Raw genomic sequence first — 16,343 nt, 5'->3', positions numbered from 1 at the left:
ATGGGACGAGAGTGAGTTCAAGTTATGGGAAATTTAGTTCATAACTATCAGAATTGGATTTTCCACTTTTGGGGGAGGGCCTGGTTGCCCTAAGATGTTTGCTTTTCTCTCCTTGTGCATTTTTTTCTGTGTTCTCACAATCATACCCTCCTCACTTCAGTAATCTGAAGATTTCTTCTCATAGATTTCTCCTCCTCTACATAACATATATTGAAAATCACAGCTGGGCAAGAAACAGACAAGTCCTGTTCAAGTCTAACCTTCTGGTTCAACTGAACACCAACTATTTTCTCTAAAAGTGGCTGTGAGGATCCCAGTCAGTTTGGCTAGAAGTATGAATGATATAGGTATAAGGGGCAGATATCTTTTAGAACAAGTCATTTTTCAAAAGAAGTTGAGGCTCATGGTCACTGCTGTGCTTTTTTTGGAACTGTCATAAAAACCACTATTCTTGGTGTACAAGTTTAGTTAAAGAAAGACCTAAAAAGAACTGAAAAGTAGGAAGGAAAAAAATCAAATCAAGTGAAAAGCACTGAGTATTATGTAGGAAAAAAATCACAAAAGTACCTCAGGTGTCTTCCCCCTCTACTCCTGGTCTGATTTCAGGGCAAGGTAGAATTTTAAGTCCTGGTTTCTTTGGGAAATGATTGAACTGCTCTGAAGTAGAATGTGATTTTGACCTCAAAGTAGCAAGATTTAAATATAAACCTTCTTTCAATCCCACATGCCCTCTGTAAACTATTATTTCTTGCCCCTTTCAGAGCCAAACTTCTTAAAAGAAGTTATCTATTTGTAGTACCTACTTCTTTCTCCATTCCCTTCATTCACTCCTCAAACTCCTGAAATCTGGCTTCCTCTCAGTACTTTGTAATTCTAAGAACTTCCACGTAAGAACCCAGAACTGCAACGAATGCAAATCAGGTTCCAAGAACAAGGAAAATGAGAGAGCAGAGTTTATCTGGAAAACAAGAAAATCCATCTCAGGCAAATACACTGCCAGATGAAAAGCAATAAAAATTGCTCATAGATTATCTCAGGACCAGCCAGAAACAAAGCAGCAAAGAACTTTAGAAAGACACACAAATATGAACACTGAAAATATAAGTCACGGGACTGAAACTCAAGAGGCATAATGCCCAATGTTAATGAGTAAACAGAACTGAAATGGAGATTCTTCCATTGAGATTGTCAAAATGTAGTAACTTTGAAGTTCACCACCAAAACCAGCCAAGTTACACTACTTTCACTATTCTCAATTTCTGAGACAAAATAAATGCTGTACCATCCTATCGTTAGGAAAGCATTCCACTGAAATAGCATGGTATGGTAAAGGTCCTTTGTATCTCTTATGTAAGATGCTATTTAGCTGCAGTACAGCAACTGTAATGAAGTGCTCAACTATGTGAATGTTATTTGCTTCTGAACACTACTACTTATGCAACAGCTTTATTTCAACATGTTGAAAAATTTAAAGCTTTTCCGTATTTTTCTGCCTTGTATGTAAAACACTATGAAACATTCACAAGCTCTACATATGCTGACATTGAACCAACAGAATAAATCCTGTCCAGTTAAAATAGGGACAACTGCCAAGAAACTATGAAAGACCCATATAATACATTAATGACTAAAATTCTGGTGGGAGAGGGTAAAGAAGGGGGAAAGCTGAGTTTCATTTTGGCTCAAAGTGAATAAAAAATTACATCTTAGGTTATGTCAAGGATTATGGTTACTGAATTTTATCTTCTGGTGGTGGATGGAGGAGCTCAAACAAGTCTGTAGGTGATTCTATTTGTAAGCACCTATGTGCCAAATTCATCAAATTATGAGCTAGGCATGAAGAGGGTGACTGATGAACATTTCCTAAAATGTTTAAAGACAGCATTCACTGAGGATTAACCTTTACACCAAATTCAAAAAACACAGCATCGTCAAAAAATCCGTATCAAATTACTTATGAATAGGTACCTATTTACATAATTGCTTACAATTGTGTATCTCTGCAGTTTCCTTACATGGCTATATTCTTGAACATATTTATATTGGATTAAGTTCATCTTCATATACTTATTCTTGCAAAAAATGTTTTCTAGTGTCACTTTAGTTATCAGACCTATTAAAAACTGAGAAATAAAAATCACAGAATAGATGGTTTGCTTTTCTGGTTAATCATTAGCTATGCACATTATTTACCACACTTACAACTTTTGTGGCATATGAAATCTAGCAGCTAAAATCATTCCAATCTGTTGCAAACACAAGAGTGGATCAGCTAAACAAGACTAGATAACATACATTTTAGTTTTCTTAATATTGCTAACTCAAGCTGTTTAAAATATGAAATATAAAGTTTCAAGAATGAGTTATACATCTTCTATAGAGAAACTCCAACTGCTGAATGCTGCATGGCACGCTCATCTGTGTCCATTATAGAAATATACACCCTGGAAAATAGTTAGCTCAATTTAAGTTTACAATATAATATAAAGTTAACTTTGCTAAAATGTTTTTCATTTTCTCCCTTAAGTTTGCTTGTCTCAATTCTATAATCAGGTTAAAATAATTTTTACTGTAACTACTGAGTTTCCATCGCCTTTGGGTTGCTGACAGTTCATTTCTGAGATTGGTAAGAAAACTGATTCTATCTTGGAAGAGATACAGAAGGACAGGCAACATAACAGATAGCTATTCTCTTAAACTTCATAGCTTGGAATATAAAAGCATTATTTTAGAACTTTGTTAACACGATACAATTCTAGTATTTTTCATACTTTAGATCATCTTCTTTTAGAGGATTAACTACAGTGATTCTCAATAAAGACAGGGCCTAATTTTCTTAATCAACTGTGGGACTTTTTCAAACTACACAAGTACGCAAGCAAAATTTTACTGTTATGTAGTTTTTTTCGACTTCAGTCACCCCAGGCACTACCATGATCTCAGAAAAAGGAATTTTACATTCTTTATGTAGTATGGGCTGAAAAAAAATTGCCCTGTATCATCACTTTATCAAAGGAAAAATTGAAACTGTATTTTGCTAAGAATTTGGTCATACAAGTTTGACTCATCGACAAATAGTTAAGAGCAGATGTAAGGTAATCCTTGTCCTTGGGTCCTAAGTAGTATGAGACTACTTAAAAAAAAAAAACCCACAACAAGTTTACATGTTCCAAAATCCCATGCTAAATGCTTAACATAATTTTGTTTAATCCTCATCATCACCCCTATGAGGCTGCTATTACCACTAAGGGTTACTAATTTTACAAAAATTAGTAAGCCATTCAAGACAGGTTTCAAACTGATGCAGTAGGAACCCAGTGGCCACTGATATTACTGTCCAAAACACTGAAGTCAGTCTTCATATACCATCTCCAAGAGAACCTCCCTCCTTGAAAGACTCATTAAGTGTCTGACTCTTGGGGCTGCTTTAAAATTTTCACCTGCCTGTTCTGTCTTGTCTTTATTCTTTAGCAGATATGGATGAAAGAATGTTACAGGATTTTGAATGTAAAGATCACAAATTTAGTGACTGAGTAAAAGAATCTGGAGCTTAAAAAAAAAAAAGACACCCAAATGTACCCAAATGCCAAGAATACTATGATAACATCAATAATTAAAAAAAAAATTAAGGATTAGGGCAAGGAGTTACTAAATTATTTTCAGAAAATTCTAGTATCTTGTCGTCTAGATACTTCAGTTTCTTTTAAATACCTGAATAACTTTACCTTAATTTTGTCAATAGTGTTAGGCTCTTACTGGGTAAGTGTCTGTTTACTTTCTGAGTATTAGACTAAACCCACACTCTAAGAAATATCCACAAAGTCAGGAAATGTGGTAGTCTTAACGCTAAAACTGATTTTCTTTTCCTTCCCTCCTTCCTTCCTGCCACCCTCAACTACCATGTATAAACTGATCCCTAGGTCATCTACACATCTTCAAAATTCACTCATGAGTATAAATAGTAATAAACCTTTGCCAAAACTTTTGTTACTAGTTGTGTGACACACCAGAGAAAAACACAAATATAAGATGTGGAGGACTGCTCTACCCTACCCCTGTACATGCACCACAGTTTTAAAAATACACAACAGCTGGTTACAACCCTGGAGAATAATTCAGCTGAGGCGAGTGGGCAACAACTACACGTTTCTAGAGTTCTATAGGTGATCCAGACACTTGATGGCTGAAAAAAAAAATCCTTGTTCTAACAGCAACTAACGCAGTACTCTTTAATGAGTTGCCTAAAATTATAACACAAATCAATGTCCTAATTCTCTTTTGAAAGATGAAAATATAGGTTTTTTTTTTTTTTAAATCTACTTAAGACATTCCTAATTTCATTTTTCAGTTTTCCTAGTCCAGGTTTTTCTCTGGGACACTGAGGCTGTTCTTTCAGAAGCTGGCATCATCAACTCCTCAAATATTAATTTTGTAAATGAAATTTTTACAGAGTGTAGGATTTTTCACCCTAAGATTATAGAGCCTTTTTTTTTTTTTTTAAAGCTATTAACTAGCTTTGTTTCATTTCTTTATGGTTAGACGTCCACTGGGTATAAGGCTAGAAAAATTTCTAACTACCCAAACATGACAAATTATAGAAACCACTGCATTATACAGGTCTTATTTCTGACAGACAGTATTTCTGAGAAATCTGCTGAGTTCCCCCACTACAAATTTGTCTTCCACAGTAACTCAAATTAAGGTTACTGCTTATATAAAGAAATAATATTAAAAAAAAGTTTTAACTTGAACAAGGTAAGTTTGAATAAGACAACACCACCCGAATCACCACCCCCTAAAAATAATTTGTAAGAGTCTGAAACTAAGCCTAAATGTAAACCTGTTCAGCCTATTTTATCTTTATTATGCTTAAAACACTTCTGTACTTACTGAAGATCAGAAAGAAAATAGTGAAGATTTTGTTCCTTTTCTTATACTTACCACCATTACTTGCAAAGAAGGTATTTCTGAATAACAGATATCTGCATGAGCCCTTCCCATTCATGGATAAATGAGACCAATATATGCTACCTTTGCTTAAAAATGAAACAAAGCCATTCATCTTCTGACTTGCCCGAGGAACATGACATACATAAGATCATTCTTCATAAAACTGTGTAGTTATCATCTGCATACATACGAGACAGTCCCTACCATGTTTTTGTTGTTTATAATCACTGTATGTGGCCTTTCTTTGATAGAACAATCCATTTATCAGCTATAATTTTAACTCCTAAAACGTGAAGTACATACCCCATCTGACCTAAAATGATTTGTTAATTCTGTTTTCAGAATAATACGGAAAAGGAAAGGAGAGAAACAGCACAAATATATCAGCATTTTTAGCCCTTCAGACACTTTCAGGAAGAAAAGAATTTCCCATCTTTTCAAACTGTAGAGAGAGTCTGAAAAAGAACAAACACACAGCACGGTTTTAGTAACACAATTGGAAAAAAAATACAGTTCATTTGAGATACTGGGCAAACTAAAGACCAATGACTTTGGTTTGTTAGTTAAAAAAAATCAGTTCCTAAAGTAGTCGTATTTATGGAGTTCCACAAACTAAACACTAAACGTAGTTTTAAAATAAGTTGGTGATCCATGCTACTTAAGATCCTATCTCCGCAGTATTTTTGCACACACTCTAGGTTTATTAAAAAACCCGGGTTACTCTGGAACCAATCGCCAGCCGTCTGCAGGCCTAACATCGGTATTTCCTTTCAGCATCTCCCTGCTTTCGCGGGCAGGTATGCAGAGATAGTTTTAAACCAGGTGTGTTCACTCCTGTAGGATTTTCCCTGTCTTTTCTTTATTGCGGGGCCAAAACACTGTCCCTTTCCAGCTTGGCTGCTTTCCAACAACTACTTCTTTGGAACCTTTTGCAAATCATTCCTGTATGAAAAACCAAGGAGGGTCCGACACTTTGGGGAGGGGTATGGATGGCTGGAAAATGAATAACAAGAAAATAAAAATAACTTCGGGAGGGAGAGGCCAGTTCCGTAGGTGGAAGCTGCTCCGACCAAAGACGAAAGGGTCGCCACCCGAGGTCCCCAGACCCCCCCCCCCCAAAACACAACCGCCCCAACTATCCTGTTAGCCGGTCTAAATGATGCTCTGTGCCCAGAAGTAAACTGACTCCCTCAATCCCCTGGTTATAGAACCGAGCAAGAGGCGTAGAAGGGACTCCGCAACCGCTGCAGGGCCGTGCAGCCCAGGCCCATTCGGCCTCTGATGCCGCCACCAGCCGGACGCGCCCTACTCCTTCCCCAGATGCCGCCTCCACCCCACCCCCCTGGCCCCCCGGTTCGGAACCCAGGCTTTCCCACTGGCTTGTCCTGCTCCTCACCGTCCCCTCTGCACCACAACTCGGCTCCCGCGCTCCCTAAAACCTCAGCCGGCTCCGCGGACTCGTCCCGGCAGTCCTAACATGGCGGCCAAGTCACCTTCGCTCCCTTCGCCCGCTTTAGGCGCGTCCGACCTTGGCGCATTTTGGGCATTGTAGTTCCGGCGGTAGCTTCGGTGTCCCGCCAGACCGTGAGGAGACTACAACTCCCAGAAGGCACCGCCCCTGAGCATGGCTATTGGGGTCCTTTGGACAGAGGGATGATGTCATTGCAAAAACCCTACTGCATTCATTGTGCTACGGTCTATCCACCCCCCTGCTGCTGCTGCCGCTGCTGCTGCTGCTAGGCTTGCGATTGCCGCTCGCTCCAGCTGAGCTACGAGTAGCAGCCGCACCAGGGCAGGAACTGACTCCAGCCCTTGGACTTAGGACATCGCAACACCTTCCCTTGCGTGTGTGATTCATTCTCACATCCTTTCTGTTTATGCCTGGGGTGGGGAGAAAAATCCCAAACCAGGTGAGTTGAAGTTGATTTATTCAAATGGTTCTACCAAGTTATTCCTCCCGCTGAGTTCTCAAGGCTTTCTTTCGGGAACATGGGGGCGGGAGGATTGGGGAGGTGCTCGCAAGCGCTGCTAAGCAAAAAGCTCTGTGCAATTTGGGTCACTGCAAAGAACAACTCCAGCAACCTTCCCCCGCCGGAGGACCGATGCCTGCCAGTGCCCTCGCAACTCCCCTCAACCTTTTTGGAGCTTAGGAGAGGGGGCTGGGCTGGGGAGGATGTTGGGAAATGCTCTTGGAAAATCAGGAGAAGGCAGAGGTGGGGGACTGCAGTCCTGTCACATAACGGCCCGAGTGCTGCGATTTGAGTGGGAAGGGGTGATGGCGTGGGGAGAAATGGAGACAGTGATTTTATGTGGTCGCACTACTTTGGAACATTTCTGTGTCTCTTGAGCGAGCACACACTATTCATTTTAAAGACGAGCGTGCTTCTTCTGAGTAGGTTAAGTTTTGTGGGGCTTTATTATATGTGCGTGTGTCTACGTCGTTAGTCTCGCCTTTTCTGCTGATTTGAGGTGACGGTGTCCTTTAATGGTGCACTCTGTGCCAGTTAGAAACATTTCACGTGTCTGGGGAAGGTTTTCTAAGGCTGCTAGAAGCTGCATTTTTGTTAAGTGTTTTCTTCTCCCGACTGCAGGATTTCAGAATTGTTTGGAAGTGGAGCCGACAGATTTGTGCTTGTGTTGAGTGTTTTAAATTACATTGCAATAGGCTCCTTGCCACTGACAATGGTACCATAATGAGCTGCTGTTTCCTGAGGCACAGTCACCAGTCACAAATAACGGTTTGGAGAAGGAATCATTAGGGACACTCGGGTTCAATTTACGCATTAGAGAAAAGAAAAGTTGGAAGCGCTTTTAACCTTCATTTGCCATTACTGAAAGGTACGCATGAAAGAGTGATCCTGGACAGGGAAACCAAGGAGCATAGTAGAGGTTTTGTTTGTTTATTTGGGTTTTGAGGGGCTTTTTGGTTCTGTTTTTAAACAAACTGACACGTTTAATGGGACAGAGAGCATTCTGACTTGTATGGTGTTGGCTCTCTTGTAAGAGTTATTAGGATCATTAGTGCAATAAATATGTTACTTTGAAATAAACAGCTGGCTGACTCCAGAACAGATGGGGCCAGTCTTAGCTGAGAGATGTACAACCTTGGAAATGAATGGACCTAGGGTCAACCACACCCCCTCCTGGAATGTCAAAAGGAGAAATGCCAGAGTGTTTTATGCTTAGCTCCAAAATGCCAAAGCTTTTCATAGCCAAGTCAGGCACTGGGGGAAAGTCACTACTGGTTGTCTTCTGCTGCTGAACCAATTTTGTTGATTTTTAATTCAGACCCTTACATCTCCAAAGTTGCAGCTGGGTGATGCTTCGTTAAATGCTGCTTGTTACTGAATGCAAGGGACAGTCCATTGTATGGGCTTTGTAGTAAGGTGATTTATTGGGATGCAATGAGCAGCTTTGGGATTTGGGAAAAGATGGACTGCCTGGCTTTGCCTCTCTGTCACTCTGTTGCTTACAGCCTGCTTTTCTGAACACCCTACCCACCCCCACCCCCACCCCCTTTTTCCTTTCCCCACCCCTCTGTTTCTTGAAGTTCTTTCAGGTTCTTTCCCTTTCTCTGCATTTGCAATGCTCATTTTCCCTCTGTGTTTCAAAATCTCCCTGTTTTTGCTGGGATAGCACATCTCTTTCTCTAAATCTCTTTCCAGTCTGTCTGAATACCCTCCTGTCCCTTCTCTACTGCACCCAGAAACTCCAGGGTGAATCAGACTGTGTGAATATTTATCCTACAGAGTCCTTATTGAAGAGGCTTTGCCTTTTCTTTTTCTTGCAGTTGGTGCTTGGTAGGATGAACGGCAATGAACCTGACCCCTTGGCCTGGTTTGTGGCTTCTGTGACAGACATAATTTGTCCCTCACAGCACGTGGGCAGTGAACTGTTGCAGTTGAGCTCATGTCACTTTTCCTTTCATTGGTACCTGTGTTAAGAAGTGACAGTGGGTTAGCAAGGTTTTTAAATGCCCTACACAGAATGTTCTCATAATTCCCAAAGAAAAAGTAGACTTTGAATAGCGGCTTTTGCCTCATTTAATATGCTTTCTTTTTTTTTCTTTCCCTGGTTCAGTAAATGGTGGGAAATGTCCCAACCCCTCCCTTCCCTGTTGATTGCTGAGGAGCAGTCCAGGTGGCCAGACTACCCATATGGGGTTTTTTTTTTTTTTTTTTTTGGAAGTTGCTTGGAGCAGCAATAGTGTTCCCTCCTGTCGTTTCTTCTCCTTTGTGGATGAAAGAAGTTTGTTGTTTCATACCCCAACTATTAAGGAGGAGGGCGTGGTGGTGGTTATGTTTATTTGTGTAACGGCTGTGCTTCTCTAGGCGTGAAAAATCTAACTGCTGCCCATCTGGAGGCAACTAGTGTGACAGGCAGATTCAGAAGCTCTCATCATCCACCTCTCTTATCACCTTCATTCCTGTTTCTTTTTCTCAGTTGCTCCATCTCCTACCCAGGCTTTTTGTTGTTTGAGGAAATAGAAACGAGCTGAAGGGACGGTTAGATTTGGCCCACTGTCTCTGTGACCTTGAATAACTATGCATTTATTTCTCCCTCAGTTTAAATCTTTTGCAAAAGGATAAGGATCCTTGGTCCTTGGTTTTACTTGGCCTGATGTTATAGCCCCAGCCTGTCCTTCTGACAACAGATACTATGAGCAGCTACTGTGTTCCAAGACTGGATACATCAGTGAAAAGGGAAGCTTCCCCTGCCCTCACGGAATTTATGTTCTAATAGGGGAGAGAGTCATTGGAGAAGTAATTGCAAGTGCTATGGCCAAAGGGGATGTACTACAAGGTGGGATGGGAGTGCTTAATGTGGTGTGCTTCCCTTGTCTGGGGGAATCTGGAAGCCTTCCTGTAAGAAGTAACATTTAAAGAGACTTGGAGAGTAAGTGGAAGTAATTTAGGATGTCAGTGGGAGGTGCTGAGAGGGCAACAGAGGGTTTCTGACCAGGTAACTGCATGTTCAAAGTACAAAGGAAAGCGTGCTGACTATGCGTATTTAAAAGGTTAGTCACTATAAGGGGGCAGAGCAAGAGGAGAGAGACCAGAATGAAGAAAATTGAGGCTGGAGAAGTGGACAGAGTCTAGAGAGTGGGCAGTTTTCTGAACCACAGGTGAATTTGGTCTTTATTCTAAGTGAAGGGCTTTAATTAGCTAGATGACTTACACATGCAGGCAGAATGATACTAGAAACATCACCATGGCTGTTAGGTGGAGAAGAGATGGGAGAGAATTGGCCAAAGTGAATGAACGTGAGATGAAGTAGCAAGTCATTTTTGTAGGCTTCGTGCTCAGTGGTGGTGACTTGGATCTAGGGTGGTGGCAGGGGGCTTGGAGAGAAGGGAAGAGATTGGAGAGACACGAAGTTTGAAGATTATAGTTGATGAGATGGTTGACTGATTGGTTGTGGGGTTAGGGTAAAGATGAGGGTAGTCAAGGTGACTTGAGTTTTTCCTTGAGCCACTGGAGATGCCACTTACTAGAGAAAGAGAACAGTGGTTGGGGACCAGATTTTTGTTTGTTTGTTTTTTTGAGAAGGAGAGACTTTTGGACATACTGAGTTTGAGATTCCAGAAAGACATTCGTCTAAGTTCTTTCTCTCACTCACCTTGTCCGTGTGTAGGATGCAGCATGGTGGAAAGGAGGAGAGCTCTGGTGAGGCTTTCAAAGACTGAGTACTACTTATTTATTAGCTGTATGATGTTCAACACATATTCTTTTACTGAGCTTTAGTTTCCTCATCTGTAAGATATATTTACTCCACCAATTTATACTGATCACCAGCTATATGTGCGCTGTGCTCGGAATACAGCATTGAATAAGACAGTGTTTGCTTTGGAAAAATTCACTCAGGTGAGGGAGAGAAACATCAATAATCACTTACAGAGAGGTCTGTAAGTGGTGCCTGGAGAGCACAGCCCCAGGGGAGGCTTTTTTGCTTCTTTACTGAGATGGGATGGGGTGGTGTTCACAATGTGGTAGGTGACCTTTGACCTGAGACACGGAGACAGTGGAAAAAACTCTCCAGAGTGGGTTCCCAGGCACCTAATAGAACACTTTGCACAAACTGGAGAATCTGGATGTTTGTCGATTGAGTAAACTAGCCTAAGTCATAAGGGCCCATTCAAAAGCAGGAAATAGCAACACATTGGAAGATGCCAGTTAGCAATGCAAATATAAAATGTGAAATGCTTTTAACAAATACATTGAAATGAGGAGACCTGATTCTGAGGAGACTTGCAGCCTTTGAGATGTCTTGTGGGTGACTGTCAGGGGAAATTCAGAAATATTTCAGATCTGGTTTCTTTTGGGGCTGAACTTCCTTTATTCCAGTTAGTTTCTCAAAAATAATTTTGATTGTATAGAGTACCCTAAATCAGTGCACTTCAGACTTTTGAATTTTATAGATAAGTAAAAATACAAAAAATAAGATAAAATTGGGTGAGATAAAAACCTTGTTGCTAAGGATTATTTTGCCATAGTAAAGATATTTTAAAAATATGTCCTCCTTTGCTTTATCTCATGAAATAAAAGGCATTTAATATCAAAAGTTGTAGAAAAAGCATCATTTTAAAATTCAAGATATATTTAGCTTTATGAAAAATTCCCTACATTGTCTTTATTTTTTTTTTTTTTCATTTTGTTGCAGAGTAGTAAAAAACAAGACAAACACACACCAGAATGTTATAATAATTTATAGGACGATTGCCCTATTTTCTTGGCTACAGTAGAAATGTGGCCCATCTCCAAATAAGATTTCCAAGTGTGGAAGAATTGTATATGGAACACAGAGACTTTGTTTTCAGTTTCTTCTCCATGGGAATCCAACACTTGAAAGCTAGGCAGGCCTTCTCAAGATTCGTCTGTCTAAGGTAGGGCTTCTTTACTTGTCCTTGGAGGATCTTCAGGGATCCTCATGAACCCGGGAGATCATATGTTGAAATGTGTGTGTTTGTGTGTGTGTGTGTGTGTGTGTGTGTGTGTATAAGTTCACATGTGCATATGCACATTTTTCTGTCACTACATATGTGTCCTCCAGCAAGTGACTTAACCTCTTTGAACCTCTGTTTCTTTGCAAGATTGTTGTGAGCCTTAAATGAGATAATATATTTCAAAATGTCTGGCACTATGCCTGGGATGGCTGGTGCTCATGGGAGCTGTTTTTTGACGTTATATTTATTTATTGTTTTAAATATTTTATTTATTGGCTGATGCTTTCTTAGTACCCACAGTGACACAGTGAAGAAAAAGATAACTCAGTGTAACTAGACAACTTGATGCAGTGGGAAGTACACAACATTACCAAGGTAGAATTCTTGCCAGAAATGTTTAACTTAAATCTAATCATGAGGAAAGAAACAGGCAGATCCAGATTGTGGGACATACTGCAAAACAGCTGGCCTGTGATCTTTGAAAATGTCAATGTCATGACAGAGAAAGAAAACAAAATAAAACAGTGTACAGGGGACTGATCTAGATTAAGGGAGACTAAAGAGCTATGACAACAAAATGCAGCATGCAACCCCTGATTGGATCCTGGACTTTTAAAAAAAGCTATGAAGGACACTGGGGGCACAATTGGGGAAATTTGAATGGGAGCTGCATAGGAGATAATCGGTAACAATGTCCGTTTTCTTGGATGTGATAATCATTCCGTCTGCTTAGGCTGACATGTTGTGGATACTGGTGTCCGGATCAGTTGCGGTTCCTGACTGTCGCCTTTAGGCAGGTCACAGCAGAGCTAGAAGACATCAAGGAGTTCTTCAGACGATAGTGATATTCTTGGTCACTGCACGTAGTGAGTCAGCCTGTGGACTGGAATACCCTTTGTTGGGGGATATTGTAAGTGATCTTTTCTGTCCTTTCTAACCACGATCCTGTCATTCCCTAAGAGTGCAAACTTCTACAGCTGGCACTCTTTATATCTAGAGGTAATAATGCAGGTGGAACTAGCTGTTTGCAAAGTGAAGAGGGAAGGATGGAAAAGAGGACATAAATATATATCTTAAATTAGTTTTTTGATTCTAGACATAAGATTAATCAAAATTCATCACAGAAATACGCAATGAACTACAAAGGAAAGTTACCCTTAATTCCACTCTACATAGTCAGCTGTTGAGATTTCGATGTTTATCCCTGTCAGTTCCCCCCACACATATGCTTATGACACTATTATAGTACATATTCTGCTTGCTCTCTTTTACTTAACGTATTTTGTGCATTTGCCCCGTGTATTTGCAGGTTCTAGGCTACCCTTTTTAGTGGCTGTTGGACACTGCTGTGGTGAGCATTTGAGCATGCATCCTTTTGTAATGACCTTGTGGGAACATTTCTGTAGGATTTATTTCTAGGGATGGAAATGCTGGGTCAAAGGGCATGAACAGGTTCCCTTTAATTGCCCCCTGATTTAAATTCTCATCGCCGTCTTTGACAGTGCCATTTCTACGTACTTTTGCCAAGTCCTTTAGCCACTTGGGCTACCCTCTCTTACTAAGGGAAGGAAGTTGTGATGGTGGACAGAAAGGGGGCCAAAATGGAATTTGAGTTCCTGCTGGTTTTTGTGCTGGCTGCAGTAAAGGTTGATGTATAAATAACATGGAAACCTCTGGAAGAGAGAAAATATTTTATCCTTGTCTGCAACACAGCACAATTTTTTAAAAAGTGAATTGAAACAATAAAGCAGCCAAGAGTCTTCCCTAGAAAATCCTTCAGAAAAAAGTAATTTTGGAGTTAAGGTTAACTTCACTAAAATGTGGACACCATCAACCTCGAGATGAAAATAACCTCTTCTGCTCACTTCCTCTCCATGTCAGTCACACAACCACACACGAAAGGGGAATTTAAGTTCCATTCTTAATATCTGAAGCAGGTAGTTAAAAGGCCTGATTGTTCATCTTTCTGAATATCAACAGAAGCAATCCCAGAAGGCAGATTTCTGGCATTTTTTTGTAGAAAAGGCCTGAATTTAGGAGTGGCCATTGGTGACTCACCCTCTCCCATTGGAGACCCTGTGATCACCAAGCTATGAATTATTTCCATTCTTTTAGCCAGTTATTTTCATTCTTTTGTGGCTGGGTGGAGCAAACACAAATATGAGCTGTGGGATAGATGGCTTATTTAACTTTTCAAGCCTCAGTTGATTCATCTCTAAAGTAGGGGTTATTGTGAGGCTTAAATGAGATAATGTGTACAATAGGGCTTTGGCAACTTTATGTTGCTAAGGTGCTGCTGTCTGTGACTGGACCAGCTCATATTAATCTTTCCTTTAATTCCAATGGCATTTGTAGCCCAAAAGACTGTCCTTAGGCATTCTGTCCCATAATACCTTACTGTTAACGTCTTCATCCAGCTACGTGCAAATCCCTGTGCTGAGTGTTCTGATAGGGAAACAAAAGTAGAACCAGCCAGGAACTTTCCTTCTTCTCCACTTTTATTCTAGGAGACTAATATCTTTTAAGGAGAATCTTCAATAAGATATGCTTTACAAAGATGTATTATGTATGCTGTCTTATTCTCTCAACCTGGTGGTCGAATGTAGCTCCATTTTTCCGTATGAGTGAGGAAACAGTTCTTAGTGAGGTTAAGCAACTTACTGTTTTGTTTTTAAAAATTACCTAACTTAAAAAAATTTTGCATCCTTGGGAAAGTGGTGTTGAGAGTCTTAAACATAAAGCTTAGTTATCAGAGAGCCGTAAGTTTATTTACTGGTTTCATGCAGGTTAACTTTCTTTAGTTATTTTATCTTAAGAAAGAATAATAAAACCATTTCATGCATTGTTTTGAGTATTAAAATGTCTACCAATATACAGAGCATGCAATCTTTGCTAGTACGTGGTTTACTTTCTTTATATATATATATAAAATTGAAGTATAGTCAGTTTATAATGTGTCAGTTTCTGGTGTACAGCATAGTGCTTCAGTCATACATGAACATACATATATTTGTTTTCATATTCTTTTTCACCATACGTTACTACAAGATATTGAATACAGCTCCTTGTGCTATACAGTGTAAACTTGTTTATTTTATATATATATTGGTTAGTACCATGGTTTACTTTCAATCAGTAGTTTTCCTCTATCCTTTCCTAGAATCATTAGAATAACTAGGTAAGACCACTTAAATTGTGTCTAGCACAGAATCAGTACTCAGTACCCCTCTTTTTCTATCAATCCAGTGTTATTTTTTCATAAAGAAAATTTATCATAAAATAAAAAAAAAATGTGCAGGTAGGTAGATTTTCTGCATCTCCAGTTGCTTCCTGTTTTTGCTTTACCTTCTGATCAAAAGTATAAAGTTTATGAAGGCAGGATTGGCCGGCTGGTGGCATTTACTTTGATTTGCTTATTCTCCCTCTGTGCATAGGAGGAGGAGCTTTCTGTAGATCTACTGAGGTGCAACTGTGACGGGAAGTATCATAGCACCCAGTAGGTGCCAAATGGTTTACATGCTTTGATTTTTTTCCCCAACTTATTTTGAAACATTTCAAACATATAGAAAAATTGCAAAAATGTTACAGTGAACACCCTAGACCTTTCATCTAGGTTTATTTGCTTTCTCTTTCTGCCTGTACACATGCACACACATGCACACACATTCACCTTTTTTTTTTTCTAAACCACTTAAAAGTGAGTTGCAGACACCACAACACTTGATCTCTAAGCACTGCAGCATATATCTCTAAAGAACAAGGACATTTGCCGCTGTAACCACAATATCATTACATTGAAACAATATTTTTCAGATTTCCCCAGTTGTTCCAATGTCCTTTATAACTTTTGGGTGTGTGTGTGGAGGACCCAGGATCTAGTCAAGGATTACTTACACAGTATAGTTGTTTCTCTTCAGTTTCCTTTAATGTCGCAAAGTTCCCCTGCCTTTTTTGTCTTTCATAACATTGAATTTTTAAAGATTCTAAGCCGCTTTGTAGGCTGTAAATAGGATTTGTCTGACTGTTTTCTCATTCTTAGACTCAGGCTAAACATTTGCGGTAAGAATTCCCCACAGGTGATGCCACACTCCTCCCCTTTCGTCCCATTAGGTGACACATAATGTCAGTTTGCCTCTTCACTGGTGACGGGAGGTTTGCATTTGGATGAGGTGGTATTGCTTGATCTCTGCATTGTAAAGGTACCCTTTTCTCTTTGTAATTAATAAAATTATCTGTGGGATGATACTTTGAGATTGTTTGGACATCTTATTCCTCAACAACTTGCATCCAGTGGTTTAAGCACCTATTGCTAATCCTGGCCTAGGTCAGTTAATATCTATAAAAGGATGATTTCCTAATTCTCTTTCCTTCTATGTTTGCTTCCTGGCATTGTTCTGATAGATTAGCTTTTGGCTCCCTTCTTTTTTATTTATTTATTTATTTTTTTAAT

At 39.8% G+C, this 16,343-nt stretch overlaps 1 protein-coding gene and 1 long non-coding RNA gene across 2 annotated transcripts in view; one reads left to right on the top strand and one right to left on the bottom strand.

The window, feature by feature from the left end:
- LOC141578898 (uncharacterized) overlaps positions 1-6,485 on the bottom strand; it is a 61,793-nt gene extending 55,308 nt beyond the window's left edge. The window contains exon 1 of the long non-coding RNA XR_012509760.1: positions 6,347-6,485. This is a non-coding gene — a long non-coding RNA (uncharacterized LOC141578898). The remainder of the gene's footprint in view (positions 1-6,346) is intronic.
- A 134-nt stretch (positions 6,486-6,619) lies between these two features.
- The window catches only part of RAB30 (RAB30, member RAS oncogene family), an 89,581-nt gene continuing 79,857 nt past the window's right edge, over positions 6,620-16,343 (top strand). The window contains exon 1 of the mRNA XM_045508957.2: positions 6,620-6,860. The gene's annotated coding sequence lies outside the window, so the exon portion shown is untranslated. The remainder of the gene's footprint in view (positions 6,861-16,343) is intronic.

This window comes from Camelus bactrianus, chromosome 10 (assembly GCF_048773025.1).
Source record: "Camelus bactrianus isolate YW-2024 breed Bactrian camel chromosome 10, ASM4877302v1, whole genome shotgun sequence".
Lineage (NCBI taxonomy): Eukaryota > Metazoa > Chordata > Mammalia > Artiodactyla > Camelidae > Camelus > Camelus bactrianus.
The sequence above is the reverse complement of the archived record's forward strand: the minus strand, read 5'-3'. Positions and strand labels throughout refer to the sequence as shown.